At 39.3% G+C, this 15,776-nt stretch overlaps 1 non-coding gene across 1 annotated transcript; it reads left to right on the top strand.

Annotated features, from left to right (window-relative positions):
* Nucleotides 1–12,217: 12,217 nt before the first annotated feature.
* On the top strand, nucleotides 12,218–12,321 carry LOC126012320 (U6 spliceosomal RNA). The gene has a single exon (XR_007496836.1). It is a non-coding gene; the product is annotated as a U6 spliceosomal RNA (small nuclear RNA).
* Nucleotides 12,322–15,776: the final 3,455 nt, after the last annotated feature.

Below are 15,776 nucleotides of genomic sequence, written 5' to 3'. Positions count from 1 at the left end.
CATAAGAAAATTGAAGAAACAGAAACCTTCCAAAATAGTTTTTAGGAAGCTAACGTCACCCTGATACTAAAACCAGACAGAGTTGCTGCCAAAAACAAAATAAAACAAAACTACAGACAATATAACTGATGAACATAGATTCAAAGATCCTCAACAAAATCCTAGCAAATAGGATTCAGTGCCTCATCAAGAAGGTCATAAACCATGACCAAGTAGGCTTCATTCCAGAAATGCAAGGATGGCTTAACATACACAAATCAATCAACATAATAAATCCTATCAACAAAAAGTAAAATAAAAACTACATGATCATGTCAATAGATTCAGAGAAAGCATTTGATATTGTCCAACACCCATTCATGATAAAAACTCTAAACAACTTGGGAATGGAAGGAACTTTTCTCAGTATAGTCATGGCCATTTACCACAGACCAATTGCAAATATTTTTCTCAATGGATAAAAACTAAAAGCCTTTCCTCTAAAGTCTGGTACAAGACAAGGTTGCCCATCTCACCGCTCCTATTCAACATAGCACTAGAAGTTCTTGCCATAGCAATTAGGTAAGAAAATGAGCTTGACTTCTTTCTTTTCTACCTGAATGCCCTTGATATCTTTTTCTTTTTTTTTTCTTACCTTCAAAATGAACCACATAACTTGAACCATCTTCTTCTGCCTCACACATTAAGGGGGGGGGAATAATAGAGGGCATCAAGACCAAACAGTCATATGAACATTGAGTACAAATAAAAATGATCAGACTTGAACACCAAATCCAAACCTAACTACAACAGAATCAATACCCAATCTACAACAGGCTAGACACAGAAGGGACCACTTATACTAGCAGCCCCAGGGGCAAAGAAGGGGCGATATGGGATGCATGCTGGGAACAGGGATGGAGGGAGGACAACATGGTGGTGGGAATGCTCCTGATTCAATGTCACTATGTACCTGAAATACTACTGACCCAAAAACTAAAATAAATAAATAAATAAAAATAAATAAAATAAAAATTAAAATAAAAAAAAAAGATATCAAGGGCATCCAGATAGAAAAGAAAGAAGTCAAGCTCTCACACTTTGAAGATGACATGTTAATATATATAGAAAACCCTAAGGACTCTACCAAAAAACTTCTAGAAACAATAGTTTCATAATGCAAAATGGTAGACTACAAAATTAATATGCAATATTCATAGCCTTAAAAAAAAGGAAAAAGTAAAGAAAAAAAACCCCTGAAAAACAGAGAAAAGCTGAAGTCATCATCAGCTGTTACCAGAAACAGAAGGGTAGGACAAATAAAGAGATTTGGTTTAAGTGATTTATGATTTCAGATACAAAGGAATATGTTCTAGAAATCAGAAGTACAACACGGTGAGTATTATTAATAATGCTATATCGTGTACCTACAATTTGTAAAGATGTCTTTGTTTCCACCACACACAAATATACACACAGGTAGCAAGCATGTGAGTTATGACTATTTTAATTGAATCTGGTACACTTTTCAGGTGCAATTGTAATAAAATCATCATGTTATACATTTTAAATATGCACAGATGTGCCTATTAACAACTTAACTGGAAAAAAATAACACTATCTGATACAACCCATATCTTGTTGCACATAAAATTCTTTATATTGTTCCACATCAAAACTCAGCACAAAGAAGGGATCCCTTCTCAAAGTCAACTAAAAAGAAGCAAGATCAAAGGTTGATGCAATAGATACTGATGCATGAGGTAAAGAAGAAACATGAGTATCTTTAGCTTCCTTAGCCTAGAGAGCTTGTCAAATCACCGTTTAAAACAGATTTTTAGTGGTCATTCCCATACCTCCTAATAATTAGCTCATTAACATGCTTGATAAAAGATCAGAAAGCTTGCACAGCTTCTCTAATTCTGGAAAATTGGTAAAAAATGAGCATAGCAAAATGGTCACTCAGAGAATCTGCGCATTTCTCATTTTTCCACTTAAACATCTTAAGATAAAATTTCGTTTCAAAGACAGAGTACTCAAAATATAGACATGTATTTGTATTTCTTCTGTGACATTAGCTTCCATAAAAATATAAGGAATTTGGATGTAATGCTTAAAGCATACACCCACTGGGTCCCATCATCAGTCCCATCCTTGACATTTAATATTGTTCCCAATACTGAACACAAACTAAAAAGAACAAAAACTGAACAAGAACTGAACACAAGTCTTCCTGTGCTGCTCAGAAGGGGTTTCTTTGAGCTGCCCAGAGTCCCCACCTCTTTCTCTCTCTCTTTCTTCTCAGCAAAGGAGGGCATCGAGGAGGAGAGCCCTCTTAGTCAGAGGTAAGGAGTGAACTTTCCTAGCTCTCCCTGACCTGAAGTACCATTAACTCCAAGGATATCAGTGTAGATACCTTTCCCCAGAGAATCCAGGGTCCAGGGAGGAGCAGCCGATGGAAAGTCAGGTAGGACATGAGAGGTTTTGGGGAGTCCCACTGACCCATCCTTGGGTCTATTCCTGAAGGACATTGGCCGCTGCTCCCATGTGGGCATGGGGTGAGGAGTGCAGGGTGCTTGTGTCTCCGGACTTGGTCTCGTTCCCTGAGTGCTTGGATGACGGGTCCCTCTTGGGACTCCCGGGTCCCATTTGAGACCCTGGGTGGTATGACAGGTTTTTGCCCAGAAGCAGGAGCCAGTGTGAGTGATTGTGTAGATTGGGCAGATTCGGGGGTTCAAGGAAGAGCAGCCTGAGATCACCCTGGACCTCTGACCACAGCTCTGCTGACAACCCTTACAAGCACCCCTCCTCCCTGCAGCATCCAGGTTCCTGTTCTTCGGAGGAGAAAGAGAGGTGCCTTTGCTAGTATCCATCATCGTCAGGTGACTCTTGTCCTCTTCCTCCTCCATCTCCTCCTCTTCCTCTTCCTCCTCCTCATCTTCCTCCTCTTCCTCCTCCTCCACTTCCTCCTCCTCCTCTTCCTGCACCTCCTCCTCCTCAATTCAGTACTGGGGTTGCTGGCCCTGGACAAGGCCTGGGAGCCATGGGGACGGGTGGCCCTGGGACAATTGGGGGGTATTGTGACATCATGGACTCGAGGCTGGGGTAGGGGCCCTGCCAGGCCCTGGAGTCCTTTTCTCTCCCTCCTGCTACATGCTTGTGCTTTGTGTCCTCTGCAGAAAGAACACTATAGAAGAGCAAAAACTGTGAACCACTCTTCTTGTTCTCAGTGCTCCTGTCACCACCTAAGAGGCGTCCCCACCACTGGACTGCCACCATTCTCTCTCGGACCCTGCTATCACATCTTCTGAGGCCACCCAGGGGAAGGTCCTCTCTTTAGGGAAGGACCTCTACTTCCCCTGCCTCTACCAGACCCACACCCTCTGCTCTTCTCCCCCTTCCTCTAGCCCCAGACTCCCCTTTCAACAGGATGACATCTGTGTTGAGAACCTGCAAGGAACCCTAGGCTTGCAGCAACTGTCAGGGCCCTGTTTGTTACTAGAGGGCCCCAGAGACCAGGCCCAGGGGTTCTCACAGCTGGCAGGCATTCTCCAGCATTGCCCAGGTCTGGCAGCAGACTATGCCCAGCACAGATCATGAACATTATTGACTCTGATCACTTGAAACGCCTCAGGATCAAAATCTTCTTAACGATTTACTGATGGTAGCACACTGCACTGGAGTTGACCTCCAGCTGGGTCAATCTAAACACCTTGAAGGAAGGGTGTAGGCTGCCAGGAAGAGGAGTGATGGCTCAGCAACACTAGAATCACTTACATGTCTTTCCTCCCTTCCCTTCTCTTGCACTCTTCCTCCAACCCCCAGACTCCCTTTACAATATGGGGATGTCTTATCTAGACCTTGAGGCATACCCTGGGCTTGCCCCTGAGATCAGGGCCTTGCTTGGTATCAGAGGGCCCCAGAGGCCAGGCTCAGTTGGTTGTGAAGCTGGCTGGCATTGCTAGGCAATGCCTGTTAAGAAACTGGTGTTAGACCCAGCTCATGGAACTCATTGAGTCTTTTACCCTCTTACCATTTTAAACATCTGTGGTCCACAGCCTGCTAATTGAGTTGCTGGGTGTAGTACATTTCACTGGACTTAGATCTCCAGCTGGATCCAACTGTAGAAGACTGTGAAGGAAGGGTACAGGCTGCCAGGGAGGGAGATGTGGGGTTCCCAACACCAGAGCCCCTTCCCCACCTTTCCTCCCGTTCCTTCCCTTTCACCCTTTTTCCAGCCCCAAACTCCTGGATGGGAGTCTTGGCTAAATTTAAACCAAAGGAGTTGGAGGTTCCCATGTTGATTCACCTCTAGGCGACAAAGAAACCAGGTCCAACCCAGTTCTCACTCAGCCAGAGAATGACATCCTCACCGGAACTGAATTAGAAAAGTGTTCCAACACATTTTTAGTTGTTGTGTATCTCCAAATATAAATTAACCCAATAAATTAAAAATTGTTCTTGTTGACTTTGCTGGTTTTCCTGACACTGGCTGTGGTGGTGGTGAGGGTCAGGGGAAATATGGGGAATAACAACAGCTCATAAATACCCCTCCTGAAGCTCCTTTGGAGGAGACACCTGGTGCTCCCTCACCTCCTTGAATAAGATTGAGGGGATTTTAGTTTTTGGGAAGGTGTAAAGCATCCCTTTGTCCCTGCCATTGTTGTAGAATATTTGCATGAAGACAGTCAAGAGCTCAGAGGCCCCCAGAAGCGGAAGGTGTGACCTGACTAACAGGAAGTCAGGAACCAGAGGTGGACATGGAGATCTCTGAATGTTTGTTGGCAGCACTGAGATGCTGTTTTATTGGTTCCTCTGGAAAGGACATGAGTAATGATGCCCTTCCCAAAACAAACCCTATCTCCATGATGAGACACTGAGTAGAGGTCAGAGGAAAGAAACACTGACGGGATGGCCACCTACCCTTGGGGTCTCAAAGATGAGATTGGGGAAAGCAATGCCTTCTGGGACTGTGCAAAGGGGATGTGAGGAATATTCGAGGGGGAAGGATGCCCTGCATGGAACTTCAATGTATGTCCTTCTCAGAGGCCTGTGCACACCCCTCCAATTGCTGGGAACAGCTCCTCCCCAAATGCCAATCAAAGTGTTCCACACAATGTCCTGCTGCTTTGGGGGAGTGTGTGGGTTGATGAAGATGAAAACAGTCTATAGGGATGTGGCCAGAAGTCTCCCCTTGATGGAGTTTGTTAGCAGGTTCTGCTGTGTAGACACACTGATGACAATACACAAGAGACTCCTCTCATAGATATTCACCTATCATGGGGTGATATTTAGAGGATATTAGAATATTTATGTCCTTGCCAGAGTCAGGGAACATTTCCATGGAATTCTTCCAGTCTTGAAGCAGAAGCTTCAGGGCTACAGGTGCTTGCGTTCCCACCAGGGAATCTTATGAAAACATGGTTTTTGATGTGAAAATATTAATATCTACTTTCCTTAGGGATCTATAGCAAGGCACTGCCTAGGGGTATCAACAATGGGGTGACATTTTCTATAGAGCACTTGAAGTCATTTTTCTAGACAGACTTTTTGAATGCTTGCTCCTAGGAAAATAGGCAGTAACTGGTTCAAAGGGCTCCAGCATATGCTTTGCATGGAAGAGCACAGTGTTCCAGTCTCCAGCATAACACTGTCCAAGAGATTGAAAATCAGATCCTTTACATTGTTGTCTCTTTTCTGTCCACAAGTCTCCTTAAAGGCCGGAAAGAACACAAAACCAATACAGTGTGCTACAACCTCTATCATACCCAATGTCTAGCTCCTTGACCAGAATGATGCCCCTGATTTCCACTCATCTACAAGTCCTTATTCTAAGAGAAGATTCTCTGAGTCTTCATCATGTGGTCTTAGAGTCTATTACCTCTACTTAATAATTGTCCTCTATCTGCAGTGTATTCTGTAGTGCTCCTGCCTTCTGAATAACAGTGCCATCAAGCACTTAAAAATCTCATTGACTAGCCTTCAGCATAAGTCCAACTCTATGTTGATCACAGCGCCACATTGAGCCTGAAGCTAGATGAAGGTTGTTAACACTAGCAACTGAGGCCCTAAACAAACATTTTTATGTGCTCAAAATGCACTAGGAAAGATAAAATATGATATTATAAATATGATATTATGTTATGATACATTACTGATGTACATACTGATACATTATGACATGATTTTAGCAAAATTCAGTGTTTATATTTTAGGGATGTTAGTTTTTCTCTTTGCTTTTATTATTTGTTTGTTTGTTTTGGGCCCACACCCTGTGATGTTCGGGGGTTACTCCTGGCTATGCAGTCAGAAATTTCTCCTGGCTTTGGGAACCATATGGGATGCTGGGGATCAAACCCAGGTCCATACTGCTGCGCTATTGCTCAGGTCCCTGCTTTTATTATTGTTTTTAGAGTTTAACTTTACAAAGTTTATTAGTCAAATAATGTTTTTAATAGAGCTAATAATAAAATCAGCAATCACTGCTAAAAATAATAGATTCAATAAAATATATTTATTTTTACATAATAAACAGAATAATGTTTCAAAAGTTGCTGAATTCTTCAATAATAAACAATATAAAATTTCAAAATAATTATCAAAGACTTTTAAAGAAATCATTATTTCCTTATAACATGGCTCCTCAAAGATACAAGAGAAATAATTGCTAAACAATAGGAGTACTAGATTCAGATGAAAAAAGAAATGTGAAGAAGACTGGAAAAAATGGGGAAGAAATAAAAATTGGGATCTTCCCAGTCATTTGATAGAGGCATCTACACAGATTTTGAGGTCTCAAAATTACCAAACAAAATAGACTAACAAAGCAATATTAGTTAGCAAAAAGAGTACTTTAAGCAGCCAGAGAGAAGAAAACCCTAGTATGTCCCTTTAATAATATTTGCAAATTATGTTACTTTTAATAAAAGAAAAAAATCAAAATTTAAAACCGGTCTTATGTTGGCAAGCTGGCAAGGATGGTGGTAGCATGGGTATCACTGGGAACACTGGTGGCGGGAGATGGACACTGGTGGTGGGATTGGTCTTAAAACAATATATGCCTACAAACCCAACTCTGAATAAATTTATAAATCACACCAAAAAATTAAAAAATTTCAAATTTACTTATACTGCACTATTAAGAATTGTCAATGCATAGATAAAATTTTTGTTGAGAACAAAGAATGATTTGGGAGAGATTGAAACTTTATGACTTTTAATTTAAAGCACATAAAATACTTTCTCTTCTTAAATGTAGTTTTTCCCAGATCCCCTCTGATTCCCAGGTGACATTCCTCTGGAAGGCAGGTGGGGTCTGGGTAAACATCTGGTATTGCACCTGGGGAAGTGGCTGACTCTTTCTTCAATTGTATGTAGTTGAAGTAGCTGGACCTCACTGGAAGTATAATGCTGAGTCAGTTATGCTAAGGGTTTTTTTTTTTTTTTTTGGGGGGGGGTCCTACTCTACTTTCTCTTCTTCCAGAGCTGTGCTCCGATCTCAAACCACCATTTGGAGATTTTTAGGCTGAGGAGAAGAAAAATGAGAAATAAAAGTGGGAAAAATAATCTAAGAATCTAGTATTAGTCTGGGAGTCCTTGAAAATCAATTTTTTTCTCTAAAATTATCATCTTTTCTTGTCAACACGAAACTTATATATTGTGTTCCTCTTTAGTTATTGTCCTCTTTTATTTTCATCTTTATTACTTGAGAGTAACATAACATCTATCTTTTTAGCTTAACATGACCTGACTTCCACCTCTACCTTGTCTCTAAAATTCATTTTTTGGGAGGCCACACCCAGTGACACTCAGGGGTTCCTCCTAGCTATGCACTCAGAAATAGGTCCTGACTTGGGGAACCATATGGAATGCCAGGAGATCGAACTGCGGTTCGTTCTAGACTAGCCCTGGCAAGACAGATGCCTTACTGCTTCGTGTCATCATTCTGGCCCCTGAAATTCATTGATAGCACAATTCCCATAGCCAAAAGCATATTAAAAGTCTTATTTTAGTCATCATTTATACTTTGACATTGCTAATCTGCCCCTTGTTCTTGATATTCCTACTTGGCTTCTATAAGTCCCTTCTTAGCTGTTATACTCCTATAGAGTATAGCATTCTTTTTTATGTTGTATTTATGTTGGTCTGTGGATTTACCTTGTGATCTTAATTTTTATAGTCAACTATTTTATTTTTTAAAAATAAAATTTGGGTCATACCTGGTGATGCTCAAGGCTTATTCCTGGCTCTGTGCTCAAGGATCACTCCTGAGTGGTGTTTGGCACCACCAACGGTGGTGCCAAGGATTGAACCATAGACTTCTATTTGCCAAGCAAATGCTCTACTGGCTTTACTATTTCCAGTCTAGCCCATGTCTTAAACATAATTTCAAATACTTTCTTATGATCTCTATATCTATATTTTTATTTATATGTAAATCATTCTATCTGCATGTAGTGCTATGACACAACTAACCAAACCCATTTCTGTCTTCAAAAATAAGTATTTTTTTATTGAGACATTTTGTTTATATAATTCCCATACCTGGGGGTTAGAGGGCATTTTCCTCCTAGTTACTTTCATCACACTTCACTCTGGTCTATGATGCCAGCTAAATGAAGTCAGTATAACGAAGTCAAACTGATAGGACTATAGAAGATTATTATAACACCTTTCTAGATTATTGAGTTGCGTACCAAACCTGGACTGATCACTCTTCATACTGGTTTAACCTGCCTGTATGTTCCATGTGATTTTCCCATATCTGTGATGATCAATGGTTACAAAAATAACAGTGTAACTAACTATGCTTCATCTAGTCAGAAACTTGAAAATGACATTGGAGCATGACCTACTAAGAACCTGAAATTTGCCTCTCTTTTTGGCATTGTTGTTGCTTTAAAAACAACATTCTTGTACACGATAATTATAGAAGGAAGAGATGCCAGAAACATCTACATTATATTTCTTATTTTATAATCTTGCATTTTATTATCTTATAATTTTTTTTGTTCTGCTTAGTAACCCCAGCATACACCTGGTGTCCAATATAAAATAAGAATTGCCAGGGGCCAGAGCAGTGGCACAGAGTGGTAAGGCATTTGCCTTGCCGGTGCTAGCCTAAGATAGACCGTGGTTCGATCCCCTGAGCCAGGAGTGATTTCTGATCAGATAGCCAGGAGTAACCCCTGAGTGTCACAGGGTGTGGCCCCCCATAAAACAAACAAAAAAAATTGTCGTGAACTTTCTCATCTGCTACTCATGTAGAGTGCCATCAATTTCTTTTAATTTTACTTCTTTTTTTTTTTTTTTAATTTTTGGGTCATACCTGGTGGTGCTCTTGGGTTACTTCCTGGCTCTGTGTTCAGAAATTACTTCTGGAAGGCTGGGGTGGGGATACTGGGAATCAAACCTGGATCAGCTTTGTGCAAGGCAAATACCATAACTGCTGTGCAATCACTCCAGTACTAATTTTACTTCTTAAATTAGCTTCTAGTCTGTCTTTTACTCCTAGACTTCTAGTTTTGCTATTATTATTACTGTAGAACAGAGACTCATCACTCAAAAATCCTAATTGATTAATACTAGTCATGAAAATTATCACAAGAAAAAAATAAAATTGTGTTGTGTTATGGGTTTCTGGGATTATCTATCAGAAAAGGTGAGGTTTTTATTCCAGTAGGAGGAAGATTTTCAGAAGGAGAGAAGATGTAAAACAAAATCCCCAAGGAGAGAATAAGATTTTTGGATCTGACAAGAAGAAACAAGATCAGAGTTGGTAAGTCACAGTGGATTTGATATTGAAGAATTTCTGAAAGATCAGAGTCAAAACTCATGACTCATAGAGTATGTTAGTCAAGGTAGATTATAATAGAGAGAAAATTAAGGAAGAAAACCAAGGTTATATACAGAGAAGCAGAAATCATAGTAGGGAGAGAGGTCTCAGAGGAATTTGGTAAGGATAAAGGAAAGTTGGCTGTGCTCTCAGACATAAGAATAGGGACACTAGCAGAAAGAGTCAAAATGTCATTAAGGCATCTTTGGCTAAAACCAAATTATGAACATGTTTTTTGTTGTTTTTGTTTTTTTTTTTTTTTGTTTTGTTTTGTTTTTTTTTGGCCACATCCTGCGATGCTCAGGGGTTCCTCCTGGCTATGTGCTTAGAAATTGCTCCTGGCTTGGGGGGCCATATGGGATGTTGAACGTAGTTTGTTATAGGTTAGCCAAGTGCAAGGCAAATGCCCTACTACTTGCGCCACTGCTCCGGCCCATACAAAAATGTTTGTAACCATGGTGCTTAAATAAAGAAATTATATAATGGGGCCGGAGAGATAGCATGGAGGGTAAGGCGTTTGCCTTTCATGCAGAAGGTCATCGGTTCGAATCCCGGCGTCCCATATGGTCCCCTGAGCCTGCCTGGAGCGATTTCTGAGCATGAAGCCAGGAGTAACCCCTGAGCACTGCCGGGTGTGGCCCAAAAACCAAAAAAAAAAAAAAAAAAAAAGAAATTATATAATAATGGATCAAAAAGGAGTTTTTGATAACAATTTCCTAAGTACATGAAGGGAAATATACTAATAGTAACTAGTGACCTGCTGGACTTTATCAAAATTCAGATAACTTATCAATAAAAAGGAGAAACTTAATTCAAGGAATCTAGAAGAAAAATGGTAAACTAGGCCAGGAGCTCCAGCACCCTCTGACATTGTCATAGTTCATATTCACCTTGTTTGTCATGTAGATGATTAAAATAGTATTATTTTTTAAAATACTGTTAAAGATTGAGATGGACTGAAATCAATGTCCATTGAAGACAGGCAGCCACATATAGATCTAAAAAGAAGGTAAACTATCAGGTGGAGGTTGGATTTTGTACATGGGCTACATTGTTTGGAAATTTTAAGCCAGCTCACATGCTAGACCTGTGAAGTCAGATGGGTATCCCAAGATCCAGATCTAGTTTGAATGAATCAGTGCAAAGAACACATGCTGACCGCCCTTCCTCAGTAGGTCACCCTCCTGTGAATGAGGTTAAGTTGAAGGAAGTCAATGGGGTGGGTCCTTGAGGATGAATGTTTAAGTCAGCCACTCTGGTTGCCTATAATAATTAGTTAACAAGGGATATGTAAAAGCATTTCTGAGGATCAGAGAGAGCTCAGCTGAGGTTAGAAAGCATTGCTTTATGGTGGCCCAGTTTCCATGGTTTCCTTTTTCATGCAGCTTTGGGAGAGGGAACAGAGAAAACTAGTTGTTGTCTACAATAAGTCCAGAGTAAGAAATAGTAACTTGATGTTAGAGGTGACTATATATTTTTCTCCATGCCACAGCATTATTTTGAATTTTGTAGATAAAAAGATTGTAGTATAAATTAAAAATGGTTACCTTTATATATGATACGCGTTGCCTATAACTCAATCACATGCAATTTCAACAGATCTGCATAAAGAGGAAGGAAGGTTTTAAATTAAGAAAGTTAACAATGACATATATTTAACTCTGATTTTAAAAGAAATATGAAAATATTGGACCATTTGTTATAGTGATTTGGGCTCCTGTCTAGCAAGTATGTGCTTTGGAGACCAAGAATGTACAAATAAATAGTAATGGTATAACACAAATTTCAAATTTTTTGAGTGACACATTAACAATGTGAAGTTTTCCACTGACTGATATTTTAATGCCACACCCCCAACAAACCTATAATTAAAGTTATTTTGGCATTTTCATCTCAAATCCCTGCTTTTGGGGGGTGGGCGGGTTACAATTCCACTTTTAAAATGTGCTTCCAGATACAATTTGACATAAAATACAAAGTCTTATCCTAGCAACAATTTCCTTTCTATCCTTCCAGCATGAGATATAGGAATAGGTGGCTTGTCAGTTTTCCAAGCTACAAAGGGATTTTTTAAAAGGAAATGGAATCTTCTTTGTTTGTTTATTTGTATTTGTTGACCAGAATCAATAAATGTGGGAAGAAAAGTCTGGCTCTAGTACAATCTATACAAATGTTAAAGATCTTTAGAATTTATCCCAGATAGTGCTGGAAAAAGATAGTAGTCCCACTTACTGCGCTTGTCTTCTTTTTAATAAGAACATTTGTTTATTCATACTTTTCTTTAAGAAAAATAACACTTGCCCTGTGATGATTCCCAGGAAATGAGTTTGGGTCAATCATTGCACATTCTTAACTGTGCATTAATTAGTCTGAGCAATAGCATCAATATAGAAAACAAAGACAGTGCTAGCTCTGGCAGCACATATTCTAAAATTGGAACAATACAAAGATTAACATGGCCCCTGCTCAAGGATGACACACTTATTTATGAAGCGTTCTATATTAAAAAAAAAGTCAAGGCATAAGAATAAGAATAATTTCCCTATTGCCTTTTGCTCCCTCCTTTCTCTTAATATTTGAAACTCAAAAATATTATATGAAAGTGTAATCGTTTTCCCCCCCTCACTCATGTATTTTTACTTGGATGTGAATAATATGCATTGTGTATATGCTATGTGTGGATGTAGACAGAGGTAATCACTTTTCTCTATTACTACTTCTGTCCTGGTTTCCATTCCAAGGGGTTAAAAATCTCTTGAAGAGAGACATCTTCAGCTATTTTTCTCCCCCTGAAAATGAATGCTGGCTTAGGAGGGGGAAGCAATATGCTTCTAAAGTACTGGTTTAAATTCCTCCCTCGAATTCAAAAAGTAAAAGGAAAGTGCTTGGGAAAAAACCCTTATGCTGAGGTGGGGGGCCAGATGAAGGCCATTCAATTTGTGCAGGAAGGTCACAGGGGCAACGGGAGGGGTCACAGGCCTGGGAACATTTGAAGAATGCCATCTTTTAAGTAGATTTTAGGTTCTCACTGGTTGGGAAACATCAATATGATCTTTCCTTCACGGACCATCCTAGGAACTGCCTCCTAAGACATTTTGTAGTTCATGGTGGGGTGAAACAAAACAAGTGCTATTGATTCCCATCAGAGTTGTTGCTGTCTCAAACAGAAAAATCCTTTTTGGAACTCTTGGCTGGATGATGTGCACAGAGCTTTGCTTTTCCTTAAGAGGGACATTTCTATTTTTGGCATGCATTTCCACATTTTAAAAATTTCACAAAAATTATTTTAATATAATCTTTATGTCAATCTTTATGCTTTAGGAGAACAGTGTTGCTACATCACACCCACCACCTAAATGCCAATATCCATCAGCATATTCTTAACTACCTCTTTATATTACCTACCTACTTATATTCTTACCTATCTCTTTACCTCTCTCCTTCTCAAATTTGTGCAACCTGATTTCCTCAGAAACAGCAAAGTTCAATCTTCAAATACTTCCAAAGGTTCTTGAGCCCTCTTCAAAATTTAAAATTCTCTAGTGTCAGTATAATATAGAAATGCAGGAAGAAAGGAGCAGTCACGTCAGGGACTACCATTGAGCTAAATGTAGTGTGACTTAATGCAGTTCTTGATAAACCTTTATGGCAAATTAGAGGTTTCCCGTTTCCCCAGTGGGCTGGCTATAAGATGCTGTTGGGAGTTTTTTTTCCTTCCCTTTTCTTTAACACAGGGCTCTTAAGAATTTGTAGCTATGTATTTTTAATACTGTCAATAAACAGCTTCCTCAAGACTCAGAGGGGCAATAATGGAAGCTGTTAACAAAGTGTGAAAAGCAACGGCTAGCAAAGGTTAATCACATGACTGCCCACTAATGACCTCTACAGCCCTGCATTTAAACCCAACAGCACTTGTAAAGACCAATCACGTGAATAATTTCCTGTCTGAGGTAGCCTTTATGGTTCAGAATAAAAGCAGAGCTGATTGTGAATAGAAAGACCCCGGCAGGGGATGTGGTTATTATTTTTAAGCTGATCTAAACACCTGGGTTTCCCACTGGACCCTATTAAACTTTCTTCATTATGTCTAAATATTTCAATCATTTCTACAGCCGTTGTGAATTACTGCATTACTAAGGTAGCCAAGAAGTAGGAGCAGGGCCAGCTAGTTTGACGGTGGTCAAGAGTTTCATCCTCAAGGTGATGACAGTCAGGTAGGGCAAATACCAGACTCTGGGAAGGGATCTGAGAGTTCATTCCTCCCTGCCCAGCTCCCTGCCACTGCCCCGCCTCAAGAAAGACCACACGTAAAGCCATTCAGCCCCCAAATTTTTTACTATTTAGAGGTTGCTAGATGAGGAGATTCCTTAGCTTACCCTGGTAACCAATTTCATTGTTTATCTGTCCTCAAGTTTTCCCATATAAAGGACCTAAGTCATTTCTGCCTGGGTTTAGACCCATTCCCTCTGCTTTGCTTTTGGATGGCTGTATTTAGTCAATCCTCCCACCCCACCATTTTATTATAGATTTGGTTAAACATTACTTCCCTCCCAATCAAATTGCTGCCTTTGAAGATTTTATTCTCCACTTCCAGCATATAGATCTGAACATATGTAACAGGAGTCATGACTGAAGCTCTAACCTAGTAACAATGGCAGTTTTAAGGTTCATGGCAAGGACAGGATTTAAAAGCAGTAACAGGGTCTTATGCTTCCAATTTAGTACCCAGAAAGTAGGTGGTCCTTAGAGTGGCTGGGGGACCTAATCAATGCTTCATCTTCTTTATTTTTTTTGCCACTGCTATTTGTTTATGTCAGCTTATATTCCATGACATCATTTGTATAAATCTCTTTCCTGAGTTGTATTATTGGACTTTCTGCCATATCAAGAAGCTGCATAACATTAGAGGAATAAGAATGGGATATAAACTTAGATCTAAGGTTTAATGTTGCCTCTGATACTTCATGACAGTTTTTTTATCAATTGTATCAATCAATTGAATCATGCTTTCTGGAGTTATTGTAAGGAATAAATAAATATCTATCCTTGAAAGTTAGAGCTTCCTGGTATTTGTAACTTTTTGCACCCTATCTTTTTTATCAGTACATCTAAATCTAGTATAGTCTTGATAAATATATGCAGAAAGCATTCAGAGGGGACATATCAGAAAATCTGGTTCCAAGTATCACACAACTTGGAAGATTGAAAGAGGATGATTTGCCATTTTTCCTGGACAATCATCAGAAAAGACTCTAAAGGAAAGTGGGTGTCAGAGTTACCTATAAACAAGAACTTTTCAAAAGTGCCATCTGGAAGTCTCTTTTCTTTTTCCTTCTACAATCTCAGCCATAATTCTATACTAACATATGTTTGGACACAAAATGTGTTCATTTAATGTTTTTAAGACCAAGTTTATAATCTTTTCTTCCAAAGAGGAACCCAATCCTCTTTGAGCTCCAGGTAGAACTAGTGGGGTAGGTATTCAGATGAACACAGAAGGATCATATGTTGATTCCAAACCTATCTTCTGAGGCTGAAAGTCAAGAGGAAAAATTGTAATAGCCATTTTTAAAGAAATAACAATCATATTGTTATTCTAAAAGCATTGCTTTTAGAAGAAGGGAAGGTCCTGGATAGCAGAACAATAGGTACCCACTTCATTAGAACTCTTTGCCTATGCCTTAGTTGCCATGAAGGTGTTAGAATATCTTCATGCACAATTCATGACAGCAAACCTTGAAAATTATTTTACTGTTTTATTTTTTAAATTAAAAGGTTATATATTCACATTCTGTTTTTTCTTATTTTTTTTATCTAGCTACTTAAGCTTTTGAGATTTAAAAAAAAAGAAATTGAAGTCAATTGCATTATAACATTGTGTTTCAGGCATATATCACTGAAAATCAGTATGGGTCTATAAAATGTGTCCAATTTTAACCACTACATGTCCTTAATGATTTTT

Source organism: Suncus etruscus, chromosome 6 (assembly GCF_024139225.1).
Source record: "Suncus etruscus isolate mSunEtr1 chromosome 6, mSunEtr1.pri.cur, whole genome shotgun sequence".
Taxonomy (NCBI): Eukaryota; Metazoa; Chordata; class Mammalia; order Eulipotyphla; family Soricidae; genus Suncus; species Suncus etruscus.
This window is presented reverse-complemented; position numbering and strand designations above follow the sequence as displayed.